The sequence below is a fragment of the Protopterus annectens genome, chromosome 8.part0 (genome assembly GCF_019279795.1).
Source record: "Protopterus annectens isolate FY-2018-M chromosome 8.part0, PAN1.0, whole genome shotgun sequence".
Lineage (NCBI taxonomy): Eukaryota > Metazoa > Chordata > Ceratodontiformes > Protopteridae > Protopterus > Protopterus annectens.
Window position 1 is genome coordinate 1,120,708,101 of NC_056741.1, and position 17,485 is coordinate 1,120,725,585.

A 17,485-nucleotide genomic window follows, 5' to 3' on the forward strand; every position below is an offset into this window, starting at 1 on the left:
AGCTTTACTTTTAAGACTCTGTATTACTTTTAGAAAAGAATTTATAGAGAGTAGACATGTACCCACTTTACTTTACCTAATATAATTATAACCTGATGAATTATTTGGTTACATTTCAAGATTCTCTGCATGGAGTACTGTAGTTACTTTTGCTGTCTGTGCTTCTTTATATTAATTAAGGGTTCCCGGTTTTAATTTGCAAAAAAAATTATGGCACTTTACCAGTATATAAGAAAGCAGCATAATTTATTTAATTCTTGCATTATCAAACATAGTACTATAAATCTTGTGGTATGGAACACCAAAGTTATGCCTTAAGAAACAGAAGTTTTATTTACTTTCTACATTGGGAGTTTCATGTACTCTGTTCCTTGTTTGTAACCCAGTTGTGGTAGGAGTGGTCTGAACAGGGAGAAAATATGTGTGTGCAAAAGACAAAATGAGTGAAAGCTTAAAATTATGTCTGCCATTGTCACTTTTGTCATCCTTGTCAGTTTTAACTTTATCATGACCTAGTTACTGTAGAAGATTGAGTTTTGGCTTTGCAGTACAGCAATTTAAATATGAAATTAGAAAGTATGCTATTTTTTAGTCCTTTCCCATGTCAGCTATCCTGTCATCTGGTGGCCATTTCTACATGCAGTGCCACTTAGCTTCACCTGTTCTTGACATGGTATGAGAAACAGTGATGGCTGCCATCATATGGCAAGACTGTAAGGCTAATAATAAGTTATGCTGTTGTACTCTCAGCCTTCATGAAGGTATAATTGTAAGGGTTAGGAGGGGACTGGATATTATCCCAGTTACTGTTTAAGTAAGTTGAAACACCCAGCGATGTTGCCAACCCTCCCACTGTGGGTCCACTGATTGTGGTTTGATCCTGGTTCCTCAGCACTACAGCCAAATAACCTGCTACTGCACCAGTGAACCACCCCAAAGATTACTAAATGGAGGAACATCATTTCTCTTCTTCCACTGTAAATGCCACAGTACATGTATCCAAGCATTTGGTTAGCCTTGCCTGCTACATTTTTTCGCCATTCTTAAATTACCTGATAGGATAAGTTTTCATAATTGTTAATGTTCATTGCTTATCATTGCTTTATTACCTACTTTATATGCTCTCCTAAGTGTAGTTGTTCTGCATTCATTTCATTAATTGCTCTGCATGGGATGACCTTGTTACTTCCTATTTCTACTTTGACTTCTGTCTCACTTGTCCATAGCCACCAATGAACAGTTTGCCAAACACTGATATCAGGTAAATATCCGCAGTGGTGCAGCGGTAGCATTGTGCCTCACAGCAAGAGGTTCTCCCGTTCGATTCTTGGCTGGAGTGCTGGGAGTGCCTTCTGTGTGGAGTCTGCATGTCCTCCCCACAGTTGGGTGGGCGTTCGAAAGACATGCGTAAATGGGTGTGCCTTCGTTGAAGGTTGAACGTCGAGCTGGCACCTCGGCATTCATGAAAATCTACTGCCAATCATTAACGGACCGGAGTTCCGCTGTGGTGACCCCTAACTGGGAAAAGCCGAAAGACAACAACTAGAGTGTTTTGTGTGCCAGTGCTGATCTGGAATGTGTTATTTGGTAATTCTGAGAGTGGGACATGCAAGTTATTTTTTAAATAAATCATTGCAATGCATGGTACCCTTGGCCTACACCAGGGGTCATTGTCATTAACACTTTATGTGCTTCCTCTATCTGTTTCTGTTATGATCTGGATTCATTTACAAACACAGGACCTCAGTAGAAAGGGTATCTTTCTGCTGCACCTGTTAGTTGTTAGCCTTGCACATTCATAATCTCAAACCTTCTAAAAGAGAACCCAATTTAAAACATTCTAGACTGTTCCTTTCAGTCTGAATATTCTGTATCGCACTTTCATCTTGAATAGTAAAGACCCACTGTCATTTAATGTTTATGTTGTCTGCAGTTAATGCTTTCATTTCTTACTCTGCAAAACATTCGAGTGCAATAGCTAGTTGTTAACACTGATCCATGTGATATGTACTCAATGGATTTTCATCAACAAAGTGTACATAACTCATGTCAGAATGCCAGTTTATAACACATTTGGCTGTTTTACATTCTTCCAGATAGACTTATTGCTCATACATTCATAAGGAACAATGCTAATGGGCATTCCAAATTTCTTGTAAATGATGTTCACACTTTTCTTTTTGGCTAATTCCTCCATTGCTAAGTCTGTGCTAAGACTAAATACTTTGTTGAATTTAACTGATATACTATGCTTTTGGTCATGCCGTACTGCCTTGGATCTGATTATGTATAGTTATTAAATGACTGATTCCTTACCAAGGTCTGACTTGTTCAGCCCATTAGTAAACTCACAATGTCATTTCTGCAATTTTAAGTCTGGCCTTGATCGTCACAGTTAAACTTTGTTCTAGGAAAGTATATGCTGAATCATTATATAGAGTCTTGTTATACAGATTTTTCTTAAAATATAAAGCTTCGCAAAAGCAATGTTTCTCTCCCTTCTTACTTTTAATTAAATCAAGCAGGTAATCCCATAGTCTGTTATTGCTCATGGACTACATGCCTTATTAATTAGAGATTCCGAATATAAGCTAGGCAACCATTACTGAACTAGTCGCCCTGAAACCCCACCTGAAGCTAGGCCCTTTGAAGCATTGAGTATGTTGTTTTATGCTGCATTTTTTTTGTATAATTTTTTAAAATATGTTCTTAATGATTTTTAGATACATTTTGAATTTTGTGAGGTGTAGAATTATTGAGGTTAAGATTTATTTAATATATTAAAAGGTTTTTACAATATTTGTAAGCATCATTACCAATAGGTTTATATACTACGTTCACTGTGTTTTTAAATAATGATTGATATCTTAATCAGTTCTTTTTTCCGATTGGCTTCATTGCATTTAAATACAGATAGTTTGACTGTTATGATTTAGGTCTGAAGAAGCTACCTGGCAGGTAGTGAAAGTGCTTACCTTTTGTGCCTGTTTTATTGTTTTGTAGCCTTTTATGTCTATTTATTGAAGTTTCACTTACTTCACTGTGGTGTGCACCTAGCGTTTTCTCGGTTTCTCGCTTTGGTGCCTGTTGGTGCACTTTACCGACCACAAGAAACACACACACACACACACACACACGCACACACACACACACACACACACACACACACACACACACACACACACACACACACACACACATGTATATTGTGTACCTGTTTTATACAGAACTGAAATATAGTTGACCAGCTAAAATCTGAAAGTCCATGGGATATAGTAGCCCTGTTAAAAGACAGCAGGGAAACATTCATATAGAGATATACTAGATACTCAAAGCCATTCACTTTATTTAAGCATATCTTTTGCCTCATGTGTTCTAAGTCTAGGCACAAACTCGCTCTGCCCTCAGCTGCCCTTACTGTGACTCTCATAACTGCTTGTTAAATCTATGTCAGGATTTAGTTTTACTGCTGTAACAGACAGCTCACCTTTTAACTGAGAAGAACACGTGTGAAGCAGATTACTTGTGGTACTTCCCCAACCTACTGTTTCAAAGATCTTCACTGTTTACAGGCCAAAAGACGATATCATTATGGTGTAATTGAGGTGTGTCTTCATTAAATTGCTTCCTGAGTTCTCTGTACATTAGGTTTACCATGCTCTGCAGGTAAGCGCAAGCTAGAAATGTTAATCAGAAAACAGACTATTTGTGAATGATTTGTTTTCTAATATGAGATCCTGGTAGTCAACCAGATACTAGATAGGCACAAGGCAGGCGAGTAGCTGAAAAAAAAAAAAGGAAAATCAGTTGGACTTCAGGACTGACTGGTAATGAATAATTATTATTAATCAGTTTAAACTTTATGTACTTTTATTTTTTTCCTGGCAGGGTCAATCAGATACTTTTAGGTAGGTAATCTAGATAGTGTCTTTTGGGTACTATTTGTGAATATTTATTTTTCGAATATGACATCCTGACAGGGTCAGCCAAATAATAGATAGGCAGTAGGCAGTGTGATTTGGGAGCTTTTTGTGGATGAAATGTGCAATGGACTATCTAGGCAGTATGTTTGGGGGGGGGGGGTGTTTGTGGTGTGGATTTTTCTTTTTAATATCCTGGTAGGGTTAACCAGATACTAGATAGGCCCAGTGTTTTGGGGGCTGTTTATAGATGAAATGTTTTTAACTAGGCTCTTTATTTTGGGGGCTGTTTGTGGATGACTTTATTTTTAATATCCTGGCAGTGTCATGTGAATCCTAGGTAGGCAGTGCATTTTGGGGGCTGCTTGTGAATGAAATGTTTTCTTTTTAACCTAATATCTTGGAAGAGTCAATCAAGATATATTAGGAAGGTAGGCATTTAGTATGGAGGCTGTTTGTGGATGACATTTTTTTTACTCTAATAGGTCTTATGCATTTTTATTCCTTGCAGGGTCAAACTAGATACTATAAGCAAGCAGCTGGCAGTAGGTATGAGGGCTGTTTGTGAAAGAAATAATTACTGTTTTTTAATTTAATAGGTCTTGATTTCTTGATTGAATATTTCTTTTTTCTTTTCTTTCTTCCTTTTTTAAACCCTTGTAGGGTCAAACCAGATACTTTAGGTAGGTAAGGAGTGTAGGGCTATTTGTGGATGATTTTTTTTTAATCTAATATCCTGGCATGGTCAAACTAGATCCTTTAGGACTACAGTGTATATGGGTGAAGTAAGATAAACTACAAGCTCTTGACTACAGTTATGTGGAAAAATGCATTAATGTAACCCTTGTCTTTTTTTTTCATTGTTTTTAACCTTGTAGAGTCAAACCAGGTACTGTGGGTTTGTAGTTGGGATGGGAGAACCTTACTATGCCAATGTGCAAATTACATGACTGGTCCTGCTGTTTACTGTTGTAGTTCTAGCTTTGTAAGTCTAATGTGCATTAAAGTGAAGTAAGATCAACTACAAGTTCTGAGCTCTGGCTACTGTGTATGTGAAAACCAGTGTTATCTTTTTTTTTCATTGTTTTAGCCTTGCAAAGTCAATCCAGATACTTGTGTGTGGACAATGGGGATGGGTCCCTGTGTGTGAATGGAACAACTGGCCCTGCTGTTTACTGCTGTTGTAATTCCGGCTTTGAAAGAGTGCAATAATTGTCCCTACTTTCATAAGAACGTAATCTAATTAGCAAATGCATGAGTAATTGTTAATGCGTATTATTTAATGTCTGTTCATGTATATACTGAATATCTGTTTAAAAATGTTAGTAATATGTTGGAGAGTTTCTTTCCGGACATCTGCTGAAAAGGTTTTTTTGACTAAACCAATTAGATAAACCTAGTAAACAAAATTAAAATAAGCAAAATAAAATATAATATGCATCTGAGTAAGGCAGGCTGGCCTACAAGCTGTGACTACTGTTTTTGTTAACAAAACTAAATTAAAGCAACCATTAATATTATTTCTATTTTAATCCTAGCAGGGTGAAAGCAGATATTTTAGCTGAGCAAAAGCTGTTTGATGATGAAATGTTTGGCACTGTTGGTCTGGTGTTATCATTTTAGCTTTCCAGGACTAATATGCATTTTGGAGAAACAAGATGAAATGAAAACTGTGACTATTTCTGTGTATCAAAAGTACATTAATGAAAACATTATTATCATTATTAATAATCCTGGCAAGGGCAAACCACCTTCTTTAGGTCGATAAAAAGCATGCTATTTGTAAATGAAATGACTGGTCCTGCTATTTACTGTTGTTCTGACTTTGTGAGACTAGTGTGCATTTGGGTGGAATAAGATGGAGTGATTATAAGCACTGATCTTTGGCTGTATATGTGAAAAAAATACATTGTCATCAGTGTCATTTTTCAGTTTTTTTTAACCACACAAAGTCAAACCAGAAACCAGATAATGTGGGTGGGCCATGGGGATAGGAATGAGCTTGCATGAAACAAATGGCCTTGCTGTTTACTGCTGTAATTCTGACTTTGCAAGATAAATGTCTACTTGGGTAAGGCGAGCTAGCATAGATGTTGTTATTACTGTTTCTGTGCAACAAAACTAAATTAATGCAACCATTGCAATTAGTATTATTTTATTCCTGGCAGGATCAAACCAGATACTTTAGGTGGCAACTGGTATGGTGGCTGTTTGTGGATGAAATGATTGGCCCTATATTGTTGTAATTCTGGCTTTCCAAGTCTAATGTGTATTTGGGTGAAGCAAGATGGAATGCAAGCTGTGACTGTATGTTGTAATTTTGGCTTTCCAAGTCTAATGTGTACTTGGGGGAAGCAAGATGGAATGCAAGCTGTGACTGTTCGCATCAAAAATACTTTGATGAAAGAATTATTATTATTTTTTAAGCTTGGCAAGGCCAAGCCAGATACTTTAGGTAGATCATGAGAATGGGGAGCTGTTTGTGGGTGAAAATATTGGTCATTGTGTTTTGCTGTTTTAAGTCTGGCTTTGCAGGACTAAGGTGTATTTGAGTGAAGTAAGATCGACTGCAAGCTCTGAGCTCTAGCAAGCATTAATGTAACCGTTATTTTCTTTTTCCTTTTTTTTATACGGCTAGTTCAAACTAGATATTGTGGGTAGGCAATGTGGATGGGGTCATGCGTGAATGAACTGACTGGCCCTGATGTTTACTGTTGTAATTTTGACTTTGCAAGATTAATGTACATTTGGGTAAGGCGAGCTGGCATACAAGCTGTGACTACTGTTTCTGTGCAATAAAACTGAAATAAAGCAACCATTAATATTATCATTATTTTAATTTTGATAAAGTTAAAGCAGGTACTTTAGGTGGACAATTTGTATGGTGGATGTGAATGAAATAATTGGCCCTTCTGCTTCGTTGTTGTAATTCTGGCTTTGATCAGTGTTGACACAGCATCAGTGTACCCCTACATCATTCCAATTAGTAATGTGCCATTGCAGTTAACCACACCCCATTTAGCTGCCTCCTGCAGTCTCCCCTTGGTTTGAAGTCACCATCCACTCAACACTATTTAAAAACACAAAAGAAATAAAAATAATCATTTGTATAATTATGAACAGATCAATTGATAAGACAATTATGTGAATAAAAAGGAAACAAAAAGGGAGGAAGAGAACTGCACACTAGATGTTCCAGTGTAGATTTCAACAAAGTTATGGTGTACACTGTAGTGAATTCTGATATGCTGACAGAATATTTTAGCACAAGAGAGATTCATAAAAAAAAATCATCATATTAGCTGCCCTGAATGAAGTGGAGGTCAAGGGCCCCCTTGCAGGAGTCTTTATCCCCTTTTCTCCTTACTTAATAAAAAAAATAAAACTTCATATAATTTCAGGGAAGTTAGTGAATTTCTCTGAAGTTGACTGTTACTGTATCAAGACTGAATGGATCATACAAATCTCCTTAAAAAGAAAATGGAGTCTAGTTACTATCAGCATTAAAAAAAGAGCTCTACATCTGTATTCTACCACTCCTGAAATAGGAAATATGTAAATGGGCATATCTTCTGCTTAAGTATTATCAGTCTGTCTGTTGCCATGGTTGCTAACACTCTATTTTATGCCCCAAAATCAAATTCATGTAATAAATAAAGCAAGATAGTCTAAGAATCCCGCATGAGATTAATATCTTGAATAACATTTAAAGTTTTACAAGTTGTAGTTAATCAATGCTCACTAATGATACAGTAACCTGGCTGGAAAAAAGAGATCAGTACTAATATGCCCGTGCAGTCAAAGAAGTCAAAACATAAGCACTGTGGCATGCAGTGTATATGCCTTAACATGGATGTATAGTCATGTGGAAGGATGCATCATGACTCTTCGAGTTACAACTTGGTGAGGAACCACCTTGCTGAACACAAATGGTCAGGAAATCAGTCTCATAAAAAAATAAATGTAAGCATTTTTGCAAGTGGTCAAGCCTCATGCATGCTCCAAAGTTATATATACCAACTCCTTGCTCATACAAGCACGAAGCAAGCACTGCAAGTGCACACTTTGAAACCGCACCGGCAACAGTTCCTTATGGCAAACAGTAACTGGAAGACCTCAGGTATATTGGGATATTTTGTTCCCGTTTACTTTATCAGTCTTTTTCATAAAAGTATTTTGAGATACATTTACTTAACTAAAATCACTGATGTCATCCTACTCTTAACAAACCTTGACAATTGTAATTAATATCAGGTAAGATACCCCAAATGAACCAAAACATGTATGTACAACTTCACAGTAGTTTCTTGCTAAAATCTGAAAGATAGAATACTTACAATCCCAACAGTTTGAATTTCTTATAGAACAACTATATAAGACTTTCTGTAATAAAAGAACTATTTGAATTAAACCGTTAGTCACTTCTAGATATATATAGATTAGGAGATAATCTTCTGAAGCTTTAGATTTTCATATTTTAGACAGTTCTTAAACAGAGGCCTAAGAGTGGGAAACAAAGTTTTATTTTAAAACAAAATCCTTTCGTTTTATTATATTGTAATCTTTCAGGAGGAGTTTTCATATAATTAATTTTAATTATAGCTATTTTCCTTGATAAAATATAAATGAAGATATTCTGTTAAAGTGTCTTCTGTTAACTAAGGACATTTAAATGATCAGTGAGGAAAGATAACTCTGCTTTATATCTCTTCTGGAAAGCGTGATCCCAGATTTGTCATTGTGCTGCAAAGATGCTGACAAATTTCAACATTAATACATTTTATGTGTAATTTAGCATTAAGTACTGCACACTGCATATTTAAAAGCTTAAAATCTATTATCTTTTTATGCTTAGAAATCTTATGCAAAATTATATCCACAAAAATAGCTGCTTGAATATCCCTGTTTAGTTACATATGGTACAGAAAACTTAACACAATCCATTCAGTAATACTTTAAGGTATTATTCATTAACTGAATGTATTTTGATCCTCTAAAAGTGATATATAAATATCCTTAAGTGAAAAATATATGATATGTATACAGCCAACTTATAGACTTCAGTTTCATGTAAAGGTAAACTTTAGATATAATATAAAATACTTCTGGATGATATACACATGACATGTGTGTTATGTACAGTGGATATAAAAAGCGTACATACTCCTGTAAAATGTCAGGTATTTGTGATATAAAAAAATGAGACCACAATAAATCATTTCAAAACTTTTCCCACCTTTAATGTGACCTATAACCTGTACAATTCAATTGAAAAACAAACTAATCTGTTAGGGGAAAAATATAAAAAATAAAAAATGTACAATAAGCTGGTTGCATAAGTGTGCACACCCTTCAACTAATACTTTGTTGAAGCACCTTTTGATTTAATTACAGCATTCAGTCTTCTTGGGTATACACCTGCCATCAATTAAAGAGATTTAAAGTTCAGCTGTCCTAGGAGGATTTTCCTGAGATTTACTCAGTTGTGTGTTACAACAAAAGCCATGGTTCACAGAAAGCTTACAAAGCATCAAAGGGATCTCATTGTTGAAAGGTATCAGTCAGGAGAAGGGTACAAAAAAATTTCCACAGCCTTGGATATACCATGGAACACAGAGAAGACAGCCATCAAAAAGTGGAGAATATTTGGGACAACAGTGATGTTGCAAAGAATTGGACATCCCTCCAAAATTGATGAAAAGACAAGACGGAAACTGATCTGGGAGGCTGCCAAGAGACCTACAGTAACACTGAAGGAGCTTCAGGAATTTCTGGCAAGTACTGGTTGTGTACTACATTTGACAGCAGTTTCCCGTATTCTCCATATGTCTGGACTATGGGGTAGGGTTGCGAGACCTTTTCTTTTTTTTTAAGCCTTTTTTTACACAGAAAAACATCCAGGCCCAGCTAAAATTTGCAAAACAATACATCAAGTCTCCCAAAAGCATGTGGGAAAATATGTTATGGTCTGATGAGACCAAGGTTGAACTTTTTGGCAACAATTCCAAAAGGTAAGTTAGGCGCAAAAGCAACAATTTGTATCACCAAAAGAACACCATCCACATGGTGAAGCATGGTTGTGGCAGTATCATGTTTTGGGGTTGCTTTTCTTCAGCTGGAACTGGGGCTTTAGTCAAGGTGGAGGGAATTATGAACAGTTCCAAATACCAGTCATTTTTGGCCCAAAACTTTCAGGCGTCTGCTAGAAAGCTGAAGATGAACAAGAATTTCATCTTTCAACATGACAATGACCCCAAGCATACATCCAAATCAACAAAAGAATGGCTTCACCAGAAGAAAACTAAAGTTTTAGAATGGCCCAGCCAGAGCCCAGACCTAAATCCAATAGAAAATCTTTGGGGTGACCTGAAGAGGGTTGTGCACAAGAGATGCCCTCACAATCTGGCAGATCTGGAGCACTTTTGCAAGGAAGAGTGGGCAAATATTGCCAAGTCAAGATGTGCCATGCTGATAGACTCGTACCCAAGAACACTGAATGCTGTAAATAAATCAAAAGGTGCTTCAACAAAGTATTAGTTTAAGGGTGTGCACACTTATACAACCAGCTTATTGTATGTTTTTTTTTATTTTTTATATTTTTCCCCTAATAGATTTGTTTTTCAATTGAATTGTACAGGTTATAGGTTGCATTAAAGGTGGGAAAAGTTTTGAAATTATTTATTGTGGTCTCATTTTTTTAAAACCTGACATTTTAATAAGAGTGTATACATGTTTTATATCCACTGTATGTGGATCTACTCTACCTCATACTTATCCTCTGAATATCAATTATCACTTAGTCATAAAATGTTTTACAAAATACTGGCAGCATTTTGAAACATATGTCCTACCCACACCTGGTACTAATATGCCATTCCAATCATCACATTTCTGGATATTTTCTTTACTTCTTCTTAAATACTCATACAGATATTTAGCAGATCCTCACGACAACTTGTATATGGAGGGGACACTGATCCCAATGTGTAAGGTAGAGCACATCTATATTCTGAAAGTAGCCGATCTGAAACATGTGTTAGTGCTCACTCTCTAAACAGTACAGGCTGTGATGGTGTGAGGTATTTAGCCAGCTACGCCAGGTGAAATAGGTCAGTGGATGTGTAACATACACCAGCATAGCTGGCTGGAGATTTGTAAAGAATTATGTGTCATTTGTATATCAAACTGATTTCTACAAATGCTTGTGTTGAAAATGTATTTGTAAAGCTGCTTGTGTTCAAAACATGCCAACAGTGGGTCCTGCTGGACAGAAAATAAATACACATGTATGTCAGACTGTATTGTAACTGTTGAAATTAATATATTGTAACAGAAGATATTGGAAGAAAAAAGGTTAATCTCAGTCCAGCTAACTTTGAAAAATACTCTGAAATTAAATTACTTGGTTTAGGCCATAAAGATTGTATCTTACAGTTCTGATTGCAGCCAGAGACGAAGTGTCTGTGACAACTAGGACTAGGAGTCCTACTATATGGTCCTTATGGATAAACTAATTGCTACCCTGGAAGGGTGGACGTTTTGAAATAGCTTCATAGCTTCCAGATGCTATAACACATCTCAGCAAAGCTCTGTCTGTGTGTATGGTAACACATACATGCTAAATTCTGGTTCAGTTGCTAGCAAAGGGGGTATTGTGGTAACCAGAGTCAGATGACTAGATGTATGTGATGTCATTCTGTAATCCAGCACTGAAATGATGTTTTAATACTAGATGAGAAAGAAGTCTCAGGGCAGCCTGTTTTTGAAACCTGAGCAAGAAGAAAGACCTCTCACCCACTTCATATTGCCTTGCTTTATTAAGTAACCAGGGAATAGTAATTCTTTCGATCAGTCATGAACATATAATGAGATTAGTTAAGTGTTAGTGGTTGGTGTGACAGAGCAAGATGCAGAGGACAGGAAGAAATGGAAACAGATGATCCGCTGTGGCAACCCCTAACGCGAACAGCCAAAAGAACAAGAAGAAGTTAAGTACTGTTTTCTGTATCTGTGTGCATCTATCCATCTGTGTTATTTTTGATATTTCCTTTTATTAAAACTCTGGTGTTTATTCTAAATAGATATTTAGTATTTTCATGTTTTTTTTATTATTTATTATTAAATACATTTAAACGTTTCATTTTGGTTGGTCTTTTAGAGAATATTTTTAACCTTTGAAAGTACTTACATTTATTTGGTGACACTGTGGCCAATCCTGAAAGCCTTGCTGCATTGATCAAACACTACCATATGTATTAGTATTCATTTTACTCAGCATAATTGGGTACCCTTGTAAGAGCCTTAGAGTAGCTGGCTTTGGAGTCTTCTGGTGGCAGCGAAACTACCTTATAGTTTGGGCATAGCTGGTAAATCTTTGCTAGCCTTTGCCAACTGTCTGTATGTGTGTGCGTGTGTGTGTGTGTGTGTGTGTGTGTGTGTGTGTGTGTGTGTGTGTGTGTGTGTGTGTGTGTGTGTGTGCGTGTGTGTGTGTGTGTGTATGTGTGTGTGTGTGTGTGTGTGTGTGTGTGTGTGTGTGTGTGTATGTGTGTGTGTATGAAAATCAAATCTCAAAGAGTGTCTGTGTCACCTACCTGGAGAAGGGACACAGAGCACAGGTTTCACAGAGAGGGTGGTAAAGGACTTGGCTTGGAACACTCGACTGAGAGCTCAACTTTACATCTGTATCAGTGGGGAGTCTTATATGAGGGCCTGGAGAGAGAGAGGGAGGAACAGCCCCAGGACTGAGTGTTTTCTCTGTGTGCTGTTAAGGGAAATTGTGGTTGGTACAGAGAGCTGCATCTGGAAATACTGTGTGTATCTACCTTTGTTCCAAGTGAATGCCCTGCGCCCTGCACTGGTGTCCATGGTGAAGATTGAGAATCCTTGATCAGTGGCCCAGAGCAGGGATGTCACACAGGCATTGCTGATTCCTTGATAAACTACAGCTGTTTAAGTAAACTTACTGTCACAAAAGGAAATATTGCCAGCCCAGCTTGCTAAAATTTTGTAAATAATTACATGTCATTTGTGAATATTAATATGATTTATATAGAAGTGTGACAGAAAGAGACACTACCAGCCCAGCTATCTGGAATTTTGTAAATAATTATATGTCATTTGTGAATGTCAACATGATTCATATGCCTGTATTACAAATGTATTAGAACTGTAAGTTATGTGTATATCAAACTGCTGGTACAGAAGTGTATATAAAGCACTGAGCTTAAAGATGTATCCACAGTGTACCCAACTGGAAAAGAACAGAAATGTGTATAGACTACTGTAATTGTATAAATGCATATAAACAGTGGAAACTGGAACATAGAAGGTTAACTTGCAAAACTTCAGTAAAACAGTTGAAATTAAATTGTTTTATAACTGCGCCATAAAAGAGATGTTATTTGTCAGTTTCAGTACAGCAAGGAGGCATGATGTCTAAAACTAGGGAGCCTTCTGCATTGTTTTGTAAGTCTTTTATTGTTTTATGTCTTCCAGCAACTGCAAAGATCTAAGGACTATGTATTTTTTACAGGGAGATGCTAAATGCTGGTAGTTTCTAGCAATGGGGGTTTTCACCTAGGAAAGTCAGGTGACAAAAGGAGATGTCATACTGCAAGTATCCCAGCAGCAATATTTGACAAATTAATTTAAGAACTCTCTCAGAGAGTGAGTGGGAATTTTGTATTTCGTCTATGACCTGGCAGCATCAGCTAGAAACATACACTCACCACATCTGTCTTGCCTTGCTGTAAGTAAGCTAGCTAGGGCACAGTAATTTCTTTTAAATTCAGTAAGAAATATAGTAAATATTAATTTAGATGTTTTCTGTATTTATTTGAGACTGTCCTACAATGTTGTTTTAAATATTTCCTGTGATTTTAAACTCTGAAGTTACTGTGATGATTTACTGAGCATTTTCTTGTTCTTTTATTATTTATTATTAAATATATTTAAATCTATCTTTGTGGTTGATATTTGTGAGACATATTTAAGCTCTGAGAGTACTCACATATTTATTTGGTACCACTGTACAGGCCACTCCAAATAGCCTTGCTCTGGTTAGACTACCATTTAGATTAATAATAATATTACACAGTAGGATTGGACACTCTTTGTTAAGGGCCTTAAAGTAGTTATAAGGTGTTCTGGTGGCAGTGATTACTACCTTATAGTCTGGGAAGAAAGGGGCATAGCTGGTAAACCTATGCTAGCCTTTCCCAGGTGTGTGTGTGTAGAACAAATCTCCAAGAGTGTGTGTGTTATCTACTTGGACAGGGACACTAAGCACTGGTTGGACAGAGAGAGTGTTGGAGGACTTGGCTTGGAACCTTGGCTAAGGACTCAACTCTATAGCTGTGCCAGTGGTGAGTCTTATTGTTGATCTGGAGAAAGAGGGAAAGGCCAGCCCCAGCCCGACTGTGGTCTATGTGTGCTCTTAATGGAAATTGCACTTTACTGTGTGTGTACTTGGCATCCTCCCAATGTGTATGTTCCCCACTGTTGCCAGTGGTGAAGATTGAGGCTCCTTGATTACTGGGTCACTGCTGGGGCATCACACTTACCACAACAGTAGATGCTCAAATGATCACTGCTGCATTAGCTAAGCTATTTGGGTTATACTCTGCATAGGATATAATAACCGGCCAGCATCCAAAGCTTAAGGACACCTTTCACATGCCCAAACTGAAGGGAAAAAAGAGGTTTTGGTGCCAAACCCGTCAGAGCTTTCATGATAACCAAAAGAGGGAGGTTAGAGCCCCAAAAATATAATTGCTAGGAAAATAACATAAAAGGTTCTCATTCTGGCAACAAGAACATACTAAAGTAGGGTTTTCAGAGAGAGAGACTACTGCAGCAGTGATGATTCAACAGTCTACTGTTATGGTACATTTACTTACACAACTGTACTGTGTTCATCATAGTGATCACTGCTGCAATAGCCTTAGCTATATGGATAGACTAGCATAGCTTAAAAGGACTGGAAGGAGGAAGGATAAATGTCCAGGAGCTCTGGAGGATGGTCTTAGCAAAGCCTGTCCTAGACCTGGAGAAGGAATCCAGTTTATAGTGCATTTTAACATTAGAATGCATTGAAAGGAGGGATCCATGAGCAGACATGCTGAAATTACTCATAGGTATACTTTGATGGTGGAGTAAGACAGGCAAGAAGATAATACAACACACAAGTATTGTAGAACTGGTAAACACTAGCTTTAAAGCAGTCCTGGTTCTTACCTTGGTACTGATTAGAAAATATTTTCCAGTTGCTAATGTATGATTTTCTGGTAGCAGGTTTTATTGCCTCCTTTGCAGAAAATAGGCTCCTTTAATGTCTGATGAATGACCTCAAAAAATGGAATGCATCAAACACCCCTGTCTTATGTGCAGAGGTCACAAACTGGACATACTCATGGTGTTTGATGCATCCCAGTCCTGGAGCAGAATTTCACCAACTGATTGTTGTGATTGGGGAGAAAAAGTACTATCTGAGGTGTTCCCCATGGTCAGATCAATTCCTGAAAGATCCCCTTTGATTCAGTTTCCATTCAAGAAGGTTTGTCCTAGTCCTGCTCAACTAAGTCTGCCACAAATGTTTGCTCTAATAATATGTACATTGCCTGTAGAGTGAGAGTGTGCCAAAATGCATTCACCCATGTTTATGTACCATATCACTGTAGTGTTGTCTGTATATACTTGTAATGGTCCTGGGGATCACAGATGACTTAGATAGCTGAGAGCATTTATAGTTACCAACATCTCTTTTACATTTATGTGTTTTGGTTTGTCTTTTCTGTTCCAAAGACCCTGCACATTTATCAACATGAATACAGGCAGTCCACCTCTGTCACCAGTTCTGGCTGTGCTGAATCTTGAGCATGGTGTTGAGGCTACCATTGACTGCTGAGTTACTTTTCGTTAACACGTATGACTGCAAACCTCTATGTTTCCCATTAATATCATTAAATAATTCCTTTGTTCATCATTGTCAAATGAAAAAAACAAAGATTTTATCCTTCTGATGATTCTTGCCAATAAATAAATAAAAAAAGATTACCTGGATTCCCTTTCATCGACCTTGAGTTTGCTACATATCCTTGAAAGAATTGCTTAACCCTTTTGTCAATATTTATCAGGTTGCCTCATATAGTAAGTTGTGTTGGTGTTAGCAAACTATAACTTCTAATCACTGGAGTTGGTGACACACATATCTGGATTCATACTACAGATTTCTTTTTATGACTCTGAATATATACAAGAAATACCCAGTTACACTGTAAGTGGATTGCTAGAACTTGCCTTTTATCCAAAACTCACCCAACCTTTTTATCCTTGGTTGCAAAAATTATGTTTCTTCTTATCGTAAAAAATAAATAAATAAATAGTTGCTTTTACATTCTTGTGGTGGTCTGAAAAAATACAACTACTTCTGATGCAGTGTTATCGTATAATGTAGAATTCCTCAATTCCTCCACCACTTTGTACCTTTTTTTAGGCGTAGGAACATAGATTTGTGGATTGAAAGCCTTCATCCCTTCTGGATACTGTTTGGTAAGTGGGATGCTTCTATAGTATCTGTTTTGGTTGCCTTAAAGGCTTATGACAGCCTGAAGATATCATTTTGTAGAGCATAATCTTATGCTATTGTGTATGAAATGCCGTGACACTCTGGCTACTGTCCTACTCTCCTTAGGACTTTGAAAGGAAAAAGAGCTAGGAGTAAGAAATTCAGAGGCTATATTTCATCATATTAAGTACTGTCTTTTATAAAACCGTATGTGTGATCCACATGGGAAACTGGCAGGTAAGCAGCTATATAGAAGCATTAGGGAACTGAGCAGCTATATGTGATTTAAATCTACTGGAACTAATCTAGAGTGTATTTAAGGGGATCCTGATATGCATGGACTACACTGTTAAACTCAAGTTCGGCTTCAGATATGTAAAGAAATTGTTATATGTAGACTTATTCTGAGACTGATTCTTGGTTGTGATTTATTTTATTGTGAAAGAACACTGAATAATGGTAGTATCATTTGCTTCTGTCTCTATAAAAATAAATAAGAGGAGAGGGTTTGTGAATCATTTTATTCCCACTGTTTTTATATATTATGCAAAGGTGGGAGTGATTACTACCTTATAGTCTGGGAAGAAAGGGGCATAGCTGGTAAACCTATGCTAGCCTTTCCCAGGTGTGTGTGTGTAGAACAAATCTCCAAGAGTGTGTGTGTTATCTACTTGGACAGGGACACTAAGCACTGGTTGGACAGAGAGAGTGTTGGAGGACTTGGCTTGGAACCTTGGCTAAGGACTCAACTCTATAGCTGTGCCAGTGGTGAGTCTTATTGTTGATCTGGAGAAAGAGGGAAAGGCCAGCCCCAGCCCGACTGTGGTCTATGTGTGCTCTTAATGGAAATTGCACTTTACTGTGTGTGTACTTGGCATCCTCCCAATGTGTATGTTCCCCACTGTTGCCAGTGGTGAAGATTGAGGCTCCTTGATTACTGGGTCACTGCTGGGGCATCACACTTACCACAACAGTAGATGCTCAAATGATCACTGCTGCA

General features: G+C 37.2%; 1 protein-coding gene across 4 annotated transcripts in view; it reads left to right on the top strand.

Annotated features, from left to right (window-relative positions):
• Positions 1-17,485, top strand: part of IL6R (interleukin 6 receptor) — an 865,016-nt gene that overhangs the window by 329,419 nt on the left and 518,112 nt on the right. The gene's annotated exons all lie outside the window — the stretch shown is intronic.